Here is a 13828-nt window from a genome sequence, read left to right on the forward strand (position 1 = left end):
AATTTAGTCGAAAATGACAAGTAAGTTTTATGATTGTTTAAAAAGGAGAACATTATATTTTATTTACCACAACATCATCCAATTTAGGTTTTGAAGTATAGGATTCCTTTCTTTTCCATTTTGTTTAGAGAGATTGGTTAATTACATATCCAATTCACTCTATTTAGCTTTTTCCTTGCCTAAGTTTAGAATTTATACTTACATAACTTGAGGTTTAGCTTGAATTTCAATTTAGTCATAAAAGCGAAAATGACGAGTTTTATGGTTGTTTAAAAGGGAGAACATTATATTTTATTTACCACAGCATCATCCAATCTAGGTTTTGAAGTCTATCGTGGATTGTTCACTTTAAATATTAATTTAAATGGCAGACCTTTATCCCCTAACTATGGTGTTAATGGGTCGTACTGGAAATGGAAAAAGTGCAACTGGAAATAGTATTCTTGGAAAGAAGTTATTCGAGTCAAAGAGAAGTTCTGCGGGTATTACAAGTACTTCCGAGTTGAAAACGTGCGAGTGGTCAGATGGACAAGTAATAAATGTCATAGACACTCCTGGTATGAAATTAGTAATTTATTAATAAGTATTCATTCAATGCATTACACATTTATCTTTGTGTAGCTAGCTAAATTGTTCTGTGACAAATCTTTTTTCTCCCATTTATAAATATTTCAAATATAGCAAAATTTCATTGTTTATCAATGATTGACATTTATAGACTATTATCATCTATCACTGTCTATAAGTGATAGACTACTATCATCAATCAATATCTATCATTGATAGAGCAATATCTGCTATATTTGTAAATAAATTTGTTTACTTTCCTATATTTGAGAACAACATGACTTAAATATATTTTCAAAGTTTGATTTATTTGGTAGTTTTAAATTGTCATTTTTTAACATAATTCTAAGTTTTATTATTTTGATTTATGTACTTTCCTAAAATTTTATTTTTATCTTTTAATCATTGCTTAAAAAATGGGTTAAATTATAAAAAAATGTTCCTGAACTTTACACTTTGGGTCTAAAATGCCTTTGAAGTTTTCAAAAGTTAAAAAACTACCTTAAACTTCCAAAATGAGTTCAAAAATACCTTTGTCGTTAGTTTGGATGAAAACATTATAGTTTTATTCCAAAATACCCCAACTTTCAAAAGTTTCAAAAATACTCTCAAACTAAAAAAAAAAAATAAAAAATTAAATACCCTTTTTGTTACATGAACAGAAACCGTTGATACCGTCCTGCCTCTCTATTTTCCATCTTTTTCTCCCCTCCCTTCTTCAATACTACTACTCCCCTTTTGTTAACTATTTGATACTTGTTTATCTAAAATAAATAAATAAATAAAATTGCACACTTTAACTAAGGTATATGAACTATAATAAGAAGAAAGATAATAAATAAAGCATCAAATGATTTTAAGATTTGCATATTTTAACAAAATTGTACAATAGTAGTATTATGTGTGTTAATATCCAAATACTATTTTTATTTGACTATTTATTGTTTTGGTATATTTCGAGAGGAGATTTAAATTTTGGAATTTGTGAAATTTTGTGGGATTTTGTGTTTTAACTTAAAATTTTGGTTGTTGAAAAAAGTGGTGTAAACTAAGAATTAGAAAATTAAGAGAAATATGAGGATATTTATATAATTTGTTTTAAAATTGAGTATTTTCGAACTTAAGAGAACCTCAAACAAGATCACCATATTAATGGCGCGAGCAGTCTTTTATCTTTTTGTTTTAATTTTTAAAGTTATTTTTCTCACAAGGAATTAAGGTTTTCTGTTCAGATACTATTGGTGGAGGTATTTTTAAACTTTTATTCAATTGAGCATATTTTTGAAATTTTTTAAAGTTAAGAGATTTTTTTAAAATAAAACTTTAACTGTTTCCATAAAAAACTAACGGCAAGGGTATTTTTGAACTATTTTTTAAAGTTTAAGTGTATTTTTTAAATTGTTGAAATTTTAGAGACATTCTTGATACAAAGTGTAAAGTTCAGGGATATTTTTTAATATAGTCTAAAAATTTGTAATTAACATGTATAATTATTGTTATTATTATTATTATTATTTTTGGAATTAACATGTATTCTAAATACAACATAATCACGTTAATCAAAAGTTATTACTTCATGTTCTTCTTTTTCAAGTATCATACCCTGCTGAAAAAAGTGATCGAAAAAAAAGGATAACGAGACAAAATATGCCTTCTTTTTTTAGAAAAAAATATGCCGAACTTATAGTTAAAAATACTTTTCATACAAAAAGAATACAAAAATTGAGCAATGACTTTTTTTGATTTGTAAATATAGGAAAAAAAAAAAGGGAAAAAAAAACTGTCCATAAATTTCAAAAGGTTTACTTTTTGAGTTTAATTTCAATTTAATATCTATATTTTAAAATATTACAATTTTACTCTTGGGATTTGAATTTTATTTTAATTTGATTTCAAAGTTTGATGATATATATTTTTAAACTCGATTTTTTTATTATTTAATTCTTGCTTACATTCTTTAGAATCAAATGACTTTTGATTAATTTAAAAGAAATAAAATAATTATAACCAATTAAATTTTGCTATATTTTTCACCCTTATAAGAATTAATTATAAAATTTTACTTGTTTTTAAATATAGAAAAATGAACTAAAATATTTATAAATATAGCACAATTTCATTGTGTATTTACGACAGGTTGTGGTAGACTATTATCTGTGTCTAGATAAATATAGATAGTAGTCTATTGTGGTATATCGTAGATAGTCTGTGATATTTTGCTATTATTTGTAAATATTTTCAACATTTTTTTCATTCAAAATAAGAGAGTTGCAAATATAGCAATTAGATCCAAAATATGAGTATATATAATCATAATAAAAAAGAACTACAAATATGGAAAAATTTAGATAATCTATAAGTGATAGAACATATTATTGCAGGAATCTATCAGTAATAGATCATATCGTTGGTAAGAGTCTATAACCGATAAAAGTTTATCGCTAATAGACTTTGCTATATTTGCAATTTTTTTAAATGATATTATACAGTTGGTTATTATTTCAAAAAATGCTACCAATTGCTATTACCCTTTAAAATAATTTCCTTACATTATAATTATTTTAAATTAATTAATAGACATTAGCAATAAAATACTAAAAGTGAATATTTAGTGAAAAATCAAAATTAAAAATATAAATCTCAAAGATTATGGATCACATTGTAATAAAATTCAGATTTTAAGAATAAAATTGTAACGTTTTAAAATTTAAAGATTAAATTAATATCAAATTTAAAGAAAAAAGATTGCAATAGAAAAATTAGTATCTTCGTCTCACGATGTCTCAACCTACAATTGTCATATATTGAAAGGTCCATGGTCCTTCGGCTATGATTGTATAGTAAATCGTGAATCTGAATTACTATCCATTAAAAATTTAAGAAAACTTTATTAATTAGTTATAATATATTTTAGCACATTTTTTATAGAATTTCTGAAAAGAATTAATTTAAAAGAGATTCAAACTCAGAACTTAGGTTTAGTTTGAAATTATCATCACTTTTAATATAATTGCTAATATACTGTGCTCTTAGAAAAATAGTTCAAAAAAATAAAATAATGTTTAATAAATTTTAATTTTAAATTTGAACAAACTAGTTATTGTGTTTGATAAACTAATATTAAATTTAGTTTATTATAATTTTAATTATTTTATATTGATATTTAATTTATAATTTATGATAATATAATTATTTCAAAATATATATGATTTAAATTGCAAACTATTAATCTGAATGTTTAATAATTTTTTAAAAAATAGTTGTTATAATAAATTGAATCAATTAAAATTTTGGAATAGATGTGAGAATAAATAAATATGGAATAGGAAATGTACCAGATTTTTGGATTGCAACAAAAAATCAAAAAACCAAAAAGCAAAACCAACTCAAGCTGTCCACTACCTTGATTTGGTTTTTTTAGTATAAAATTGGACATCTTGGTTTATATTTGAAGAAAACAAAAAAGTATTGGTTCAGATCGAATTTTTATTGGAAAAAAACATCAAAACCAAATTAAGTCGAGGGTGTGTATATCCTTAGCTATGTTTTAGTATTTTATTACTGTGGTGTGGTATATATTTTTGTTGTTTAGGAAAAGACCATTTGTTATGGAGAGAAAAGTGCCAAGAAAAATGTACAATTTCAATTTATAGAAAAAAATACTCAATTTTAATTTAAATTTAGCAAAAATGATCCATTCAAAAAAAAAATATAAATAAATATGGAAAATCAGAAAGAAAAAAGAAAATGCCAAAAATAGAACGAAATTGATAATAAACCAAACAAAATAGAAACTAATCCATTGATTTGTTCTTTATTGGAGATTGGTTTGGATATTTTTCTTCTTCTTTTTTTTTTTTTTTTTTTTTTAAAAATTGAGGTTTGGTTCTTGGTTGTCCAAAAACGGGTAAAAACGAACCGACTATTATCCCTATCAGTTGTTCAGAAAGCTAAAATCTAAAAGTTGTATCTAATAACTTTTGCACGTTTGATCAAATTAAAAAAAATGATCTATTCTTAATAAATAATTTTTTTTATTAAAACAGTTTAGAAGGACAAGAATTTCTTATAACTGCAAACACAATCTTACTCTGTCTTAGAACTCTTGATTCATTTTCTTTGGCCTTAACACCAACAAACCAATAGTCTATCTTAAAAATTGATAAAAAAAACCGATAGTCAAATAAAAATAAAAGCACATTTAATCTATTGTAAACACTTCAAAAAATATATAGTCTCATTCGTTAATGATTTGTTTTTAATTTTCTATTTCTTGATTTTTTTTAATCTGTCTTTGGATTGTTTTCATATTATTTTTTAAAATTAACATTTAACATTTAGTTTTAAAAATTATTTTTTAATGTCTTCAAATACTATTTGTGCAATAGTTTTCTTTATTTTTTATTTTTAAAAATCTGCAATTTTAAACTTATTTATATTTGTATAATTAACTAATAGAAAATAAGAGAAACTATTTACATGAAATAACAAAATTTGATCTTTTTTTATAGAGGTTGAAAGAAGTCTATCAGTGTCTATCGATGATATAAGATGCTGAAGTTTATCATTGATACTATGTGATAGACGATGATATAAGGCTATCAGTATTTTTATTTATTTCTGTAAGTAGTTTGATATTTTTTCTATTTATAAATTTTTTTTCTAAATCTAAGTCAAATTAATAGATAAAGTGTTTATTTAATAAAGATGAGACCAAGGTAAAGAAAAATATGGGAAACAAACACATTTTTCAAATTAAAAAAAAAATCATAAAGCAAGACCTAAACAAACCAAAAAAATAAAAGAAATAACAAAATCTTATTGACATTGATCAGCTCTTGATCTAATGCATGCATTGGAAAAAATTGTGTAGGTCTATTCGACTTATCTCAAGGAACAGAACACATCACGGAGGAAATAGTGAAATGTTTGGAATTAGTAAGGGAAGGCATTCATGCTATTCTATTAGTTTTTCTACGAGCGAAAAACCGATTCACTCAAGAAGAAGAAGCCACCCTCAAAACCCTACAAAATTTATTCGGATCTACGATTGTGAATTTATGCTATTGTAGTCTTCACTGGAGGTGACGAATTCGATGATGACGACGATGACGACGAAGGCGGCACCTTCGACGATTACTTGCTTGGCTGTCCTACGGCCTTAAAGGATATACTAACCGCTTGCAAGGGACGGTATGTACTTTTTGACAACAAGACCAACAACGGAAGCAAGAAGAATGAACAAGTGAATAAGCTTTTAGATTTAGTGAAAGAAGTGATGGATGAAATGGGAGGCAAGCATTTACACATAGCTTGTTTCTTGCTAACAAGTTTGAGGAAAAGGTAGAAGTAATAAAAACACACTTGAGAAGCAAATAGAAGAAGAAAGAGAAGCAAGGTGTAAAGCAGAAGAGAAATTTCAAGAGCTGCAAAATCAACATGAGAATAATATTAAACAACTCTCTCAGATGCAGCAGGAGTTGCTAAAGGTACATAAAAAACAACAAGAAGAGCTAGCAAAGCAACCTCCACCTGATCCAGTTGTGGTATTTTGTACGATTGTTTGACTTGAAAACATTTATTTTATAATACAATTACGTAACTAGTGAATAAGTATATATTATTGTGTGTGTACTATTGCATAATATATGTGGTAATAATGGTTGAATAAATAAACGAAGAAATAAAAAGATAAATGTATTTGTCTCATATATAAACATTATTATTTTACAAATACTTTGCTAATTACACACTGACTGTTTGGGCACTGAGATGAGATATGATCTCATATATTTGTGGAATTTTTATGTCTTAAGGAGTTCATATATCTGTGTGTTTGACTGCTTGGAGGTGCTAAGTTGAGTTCACGTATCAGGGATATCTAATAAAATTTTCTGATACAAATAATATTATCTTATGGTGATTATTTTTGTTTGATAATTTTTTATTCAATAATTTTACGTATTTTCTTTTAATAAACTACAGATCACACTTTGTTTTATTTTTTTTTTTAAAGTACACATATATTGCTGAGAGTTGTGGGAAAATAGGTGTTTACTTTTTAGTTTACATCATGCATTTTTTTTTTAATTTAAACAATAATTTTACAAATTTCTACATGTAACATTTCTAGTTAAGTTGGACAAAATCATATTGGATTTATTGGAATAAAAAGAATTTGGATTTATATTGTAAGTGAAGTATTCTCAAAATGTAATTGTTACTATAATGACCTATTAATGTCATGTTACATGGTTGACAACAGAAGAAATGTTTTACGCTTAGTGAGCTAGCAAGGGGACTTAATGGACCTACTAATTAGAAGCTCCAATATATGAGATTAATTAATTAAACTCTTAATTAAATTAATCAAACATTCATTAACTTTAGGTCACTCCATTAAAGACCCACAGTTGCACTCTTTGCATATATATATATATATATATTTGTGTCCATGGATATAACAAATTAACAAGTCGAACCTTCATAAATAGCTCGTAATTACATTGGGGTCAAATTGCCGTTTTACTTCTGTAATTACATCTAACTTCGTAAGGCTCACTGATCCTCTAATGAACAACCTATTTTATAGTTCTATTATTAAAAAAAAAAAAAAAAAAAAAAAAAACTATTAGGGCCAGTGAGAAGAAGGGCCCATTGTTCAAGACTCGGATTCAACACTTAAGGGAGTAATTCATCTAAGTACCCTAAAGACGGAAAGAGTTAATTCCATCTTGTGTAGCTTATGTTTCCAGCTCTCTACTTGAACAATCCCCAAAATAGAGTCTTATTGAGTTGACGAGTCAGACCACTCTCACCCATATAAATAAAAGGACTATCCTTATAGTAGGAGTTTATCACTCACTCAAGATTGAGGTTGAAGTTATTATTATGATCCTATGAATGTTAATCTCTTTAATCAACGGCGTTATAAATAGATATTAATTATTTCGCAGTCCGATCTTTTACAAACTCTTTTGTATAGGATACCTTTGGAAAAGTATGTGAATACTCGTAGTGGAAAGACTCGAAGCCCCGATTTTAATTTTATAGAACATAAAATATAGAGGACGAAAATCTATGATAAACACAAATTACTTTAAGCATGTTATCATTAGTTGGAGTGGAAGAAGGAATAAGAACTTACCCTTGAAGACAAAGATCTTCATGAATCCTCTCCCGATCTACTACACGAACAACTCGTACTCGCCATGAACACAAGAACGCAATAACAAACACAACAATGTAAAGCCAAAACTGGACACACCAACAAAATGAATACTCGTTATTCTTAAGATTGAGAATCACTGAGAGGAGTGGGCTTCAGTAATTAATTTTGGATGAGGGAGGGGATTATTGGGGTTTGATGCCCTAAATCTCGTAGGTCCTATAAGTTTGTAAATATATTGAACAAACTCATTTGTTTATTTAGTAAAACATATGATATTTTATTCAAACTCATTGTCTATTTAATAAAATATTATTGATATGTTATTTGCATTAACCACAAACAATAAACTAACATCCAATGTTATCTAGTAACTTAAACATGTATGTAGAGATATACAGGTAGATCATGTTTAAGTAATAACCTAAATGCTCTGTAGTAAATGGAATAAGGCTGGGTACCTTATCCTTGTGACACTATTGAGTATGGCTCACTCTACAGGTGTTACAATTGTTGTAAATGTTGGGTTGGTACCAGCACGCAGTGGAAGTGATGAGGATTGATAAGCACTTTAATTCATCAATTTTGGCAGAAAAGAAAACATCGCTTAAACAGAATTTAATGGGTTCAAGACATACTTTGAATAACCGTTGAAATCTTGATTTTCAGTTGCAAATTCCTCCAAGTCTTTATAGACCACCACAAGATCTTCTCTACTATTCTCTTGGTGCTCTAGATTGAGTTGTGTGACTCAAATAAGCTGGAATAAAGGGAATTTGGAGAAAGCTCACTGCAACAAACCCAAATGAAGAACATCTTCTTCATAAAAAAAATTAAAGCTAAAAAGGAGTCCCTCTTCGGGCTAGTAGAGGGCGGGGCTTGTTTAAGACCCAAAATCAGCACTTAAGGGAACAACCTCTCTACAATCCCTAAAGCGGGTAGGAGTAAATTCCATCTTGCACCCTATGTCCCCAACTATCTATCCGGTCTTACCCTTGAACTGGGAGGTTTATTGAGCCAGCGCTGTTGAGCCAACCCTCACCTATGCAAATCTAAGGATAATTCCAAATAAATAGGAGTTCATAGTTAGCTCAGGATTAAGGTTTAAATTACTTTAGGTCATCACTTTTGAAATTTTCAGCTTAAACAGTATGCACGCATTATAAGTAAGAGTGATTGATTTCGTGGTCTGATCTTGTACAAACTTCTTTTGCACAAGGATACCCCACTTCTCATGTCCCAACATGAACGAATTAGATCACTTCGTTTATAGCACTTTACAACTCCTTGTTAACAACTACAGAGCAGGCTGCATCCAATAGTGTTACCAGAATAAGGTACCCAACCTTATTCATAATACTATAGATTATTTTGACTATTTACTCGAACTTGATCCACCTTTATGTTTCCACATAAGTTCAAGTACTCATCCAATAGTCAAGGGATTTCAGGTTTATTGGATTTTTATTAAGCAATAAATCTATTCAATAACAACTTTATTAAATTTCCAGAATAAGTTCCATTGTTTACATAACACGAGTTTTAGGACATAAAACCCAAAGTAAAGTGCTACAAATGATATGATCCTGATCATTCATTATAGACATGTGAGCGGGGATATTCTATACAAAGAAGCTTGTATAAGACTGGACAACGTAATGTTTAGTCTCATTATATAACACTATTCATAATTAAGACTTACATTTCACGAGGATGACCATAGGTAACATGACCTGTGTCACACCTCACCCGAGCCTGCCTCCTGAGCCCGAAGGAAGGGTGAGGGACTTATAGATACCATTCTTTTATGATACCTAACTGCCATCTAAACCTTGTACTCTCAGTTAAGTTCAAGGAATAAACAATAACTGATTGATTAAGCTCATTTTATTACAACAGTGTAATGTGTTACGAAACTCCAAGACTTAACTACAAAGTTTACACCAATAACCCTAAAACCCGAAAGTGTGACTGTGGCTTGTGGCAGACCTTGATCTTAGTAGCACCATGGAACTCCTCACCTTTCGCTACCTGGGAAGAAAAATAAGCAACTTCTAGAGTCTATTTCAACTCATAATAATACAAGCGTATCGTAGCTTACGAGTTTACATTCAAACCTCAGCTTGACTGAGTCTGTTCTCAACTCTATCTACATGCACGATAGATAGTTTAAACTGATGCTAGTCATAAACGCTTACTCTCTTGCGTTCCTCATGTTTCCTTTGTGCACATAGATCCCACTTATGGGCTCAGAAGCTAGGCCTACCGACCCTCTGACCACTCATACAAGGTTTCTCCCACAGGCTCAGGAACTAGACCTTTTTGGTCCCCTGACCATTTCGTGAGATTCCACTCGGGGCTTAGGAACTAGGTCTATTGACTCCCTGACCATCCCGATCATATAATATCATTTTCATGCTAATTTCTCATTCAAAACATAAACATAATACATATATTTCTGAAAGATATGCTTAAGACTTAAAAAAAGTACCACTCACCTTCGTAAGGTAGGAATCTTCCTCTTAGATGTTCCTTGATTTCCTCGGGCTTCCCTTTCAACCCTAAATTCGAGATTCAACTTAAAGCTCAGATTACTCATAGTTATAAGCTTTATTTTGAGATATTTTTCTTACAAACATGCTCTAAATGTCTCAGGAAGCTTACCTTAAATCTTAGCTCAGAACTCCTCGTGGGTTTGGCGGAATCCTCAAAACATTAAGACTGGTCCAAGCTTACCCAAGAGCTTGACCCTTCTGTCTCTTCTTCATTCTCCAGCTTGATTCCTTGGAGCTTCTTCTTCGGAAGCCATATCTTGAAAAGTAGACTCCCTCAGCTTTTAGGTGGCTTTGGAATCACTCAAAACAATGAGTATTCTGGAGAACTCCTCGTCCCAAGTTGATGCTACTTTCAGACCTCACTGTCCGACAACATCTCCTCCTCTTGGAACTTCTTGGTCAACGCATGGTCTTGCTACCAATGCATGCCCTTCATGATCAACGCATGTCTCTCTCCAAATCTACCTCTAACACTCTTCTAATGTTCTTTGAAGAGGATTTGGGTTATGAATTGAAGAAACACATTGTGGTGGTATTATATAGGCCAAAGGAGTCGATCCTTCTCATCTTACAAAGCCTTCAACAAGCAGACCACTCCTACTTTGGAGTGTTTGCACCATGCTTTGCCACCACCTACTTCCTTGCCATTTACCACTTCCATGCCACTCACCTACTTGAGTTATCTTCCTCATGCATAAGATTTTTCTTTGCAAGATACTCTATTCGTCCAGCTTTACTAATCTGAAGCTTAACCTTCTTCTCGGTATAGCATTTGTTCGGGTGAACTCATTAGCTTTGTGTAACACAAGCCTTTAAATCGCTTAAATACTTGCCCATTGTTTAGTCTATAGTGTAGCTTCTGCACTTCATCGCCAGCCCATCGTCTAATGAATCTCTCGCTGTCGCTTAACATACCAGCCCTCTATTGTCGTGCATCATCCAGCCTCTCGCTATTGCAATCGTCTAGTGCCTACGTCCCATCGATAGCTCAATCCATTAGTGATCTCTCGCTCTCAACGATCTCAAGCTTTCAAACGATCTCGCTATCGCGTATCTCTCGCTGACGCTCATCGCCTAGTGCATAGCTTCTGCACCTATCGTATAGCTCCTCATGTAGCGCTGATGCCCATCATCTAGCGCGTCCGCTTATCGTGTAACGCCATCGCCCAACATCTGCATCTATTGCACAACGCCATCGTCTAGTGCTTCGTCTATCATGTAGCGCTTTACGTCTACCATCTAAGCTTATCGTCTAGCATCTAAGCTTATCGTCTAATGCTCACTCATCGTTTAACTCTATTGTCTAGTGCTATCGCCATCGTCTAGTTTCTACGCTTATCGTTTAGCGCTTACACTGATTGTGTAGTGCTATCACCTATCGTGTAGCTCTATCATCTAGCGCATCACTTCACATCAATTGATCATCTGCCAACGCCTTGCGCTCAATGTCCTCACTTTTTCGCTCTAGCTCAAGCATCCTCAATGCACGAGCTAAAAGAATTCTTAAAGAAGAGTATCCATGAGCGCATTCGGATCTTTCCTATTTCATTGTGACTGAATTTACCACACCACACATTCTAACACACAGGTACGCCAATTTAACACTAGTTAACAACATGCTTTAACACAAAAAATAACAAGAGATTAAGTTCACGTGCCAGTTGAAGACTGTCTTCACTTCGAACTCAACCCAACGGAAGCAACCCTCTACGGTCTTTATTGCTTAGCAAATAATCGGCTACCAGCAGCACGATCGTCTACATGAATGTAGCACACGAACAAGTAGAAGCAGGACGACACCACCACTTAAGAGCCCATAGTATTCTCGGAGTGAGAATCCAAATGTGGTCTTTGATAGAATTGGTAGAGGAAGGAGGAAAGGGATGATCGTGTAGAACGACAAGCAATGTGGGAGAAGGCTATTTGTATAGCAAGATGCTTATATCGTTTAGAGAAAGCTACATGATCGTTGTAGGTTTTACTAAGCGACCATCTAGTAATTAGTAAGCGACTGTTTTAGGAAAACTCGGCACGCTAAGCGATCATTTAGAAAGTTGAGCGATCATTTAGACGCAGGGTATGCGATTGTTTAAGCGATAAAGCACTATTGTATCGGTTTCTTAGCTAAGCGGTCGTTACGTTTTAACACCTTGAGCAATTCTTCGAACTCTTTGCAAAATTGAAAACCAATTTTTATTTTATTCTTCGGTTACAATAACCAAATATGATTTTCCCACTAATGCACGATTGAGGAGAAGTTTCCAACCAATTACACCACAGTTAACCGATTAATTTTAATAAATGAATATAATCATATTATATTTTAACTATTAGTTTGATATCATATATCTATTTCTCTCCACTTGACATAAATCATATATCATATATCTAATTTCCTCCGAAAACATGTATCTCATACATTTGTCAATTTATATATATAATAACCGTTTAAATTATATCATATATAATCGAACTCTTTCTTGTCAATTTGAACATTTCAAACTAACCACAAAAACTAATTCTCGACTTTATCACAGCTACCTAGGGGACATTATGGAGCTGTGGCTCGAAGCTTCAACGGTACGTGAATAGTTGACTAAACTCTTTAGCCACGAGATCCACCATCATAACTGCCAGGCATTCACTAAGACTAACAGTTGAACTCTTCTTACCAAGATATATTTCTATGTCGGATAATAACAAATCATGAGTACAATGACCCTTTAACAGATGCTCGTAAGTACAGTTGGACCTATTTACCGTTTTGCCCCTGTAGTTACATATCACTACTTAAGTACTTACTGATTCTCTAATGACAATACAACATAGTTCACTCTGTGTGAACACCTCTCAGGCCAAGAAAGGTGTGTGGCACCAATCGTTCAAGCTTAGAATCAGCCCTTAAGGAGCTACTATCTATTTACCCCTATTTGGGGAAAGGAGTGAATTCCATCTTGTGTTAGCTGAGTTCCCAGCCTCGCAAATAAGATCGAATGCCCAAAATGGTAGGTTTGAATCAGCGGACCTGCCACTCGCGCCCATACAAAATCAAAGGACCGCCCACAAACGGCAGGAGTTCCCAACTCACTCAGGATTGAGGTAATGTTACTATGGTCATCCTAGTGAAGTGAAGTCTCTATCATCAACGGTGTTAATATAACGAGACGTTACCTTTGTTGTCAGGTTTATACAAAACTCTTTGTATAGGGATGCCCCCGCTTCGCATGTCCCTACAACAAGATCAAGGATCAAATCATCTGTGACAGTCCACAACATCTTGTGATCATTCCACAAAGGTGGGTCGCATCCTTCAGCGTTACCAGAATAAGTTTCCCTCTTATATCCATATTACTTAACCACCATTTTGGTTTATCAACATAAAGACATGATCCACTTGTAATGTCACCACATACATGCTTAAGTTACCTACTGAATAACCAGGGATTTTATGTTTATTAGATTTTGTGTAAAGTAATAAAAAACAAACAACTTAGCAAAATCAAGATGTGAAGTAAATATCATTATATTATAAAACAAC

General features: G+C 31.8%; 1 pseudogene; it reads left to right on the top strand.

The window, feature by feature from the left end:
• Nucleotides 1-106: 106 nt before the first annotated feature.
• Nucleotides 107-6301, top strand: LOC120091325 (annotated as a pseudogene).
• Nucleotides 6302-13828: the final 7527 nt, after the last annotated feature.

Source organism: Benincasa hispida, chromosome 11 (genome assembly GCF_009727055.1).
Source record: "Benincasa hispida cultivar B227 chromosome 11, ASM972705v1, whole genome shotgun sequence".
In the NCBI taxonomy this organism is placed as follows: domain Eukaryota; kingdom Viridiplantae; phylum Streptophyta; class Magnoliopsida; order Cucurbitales; family Cucurbitaceae; genus Benincasa; species Benincasa hispida.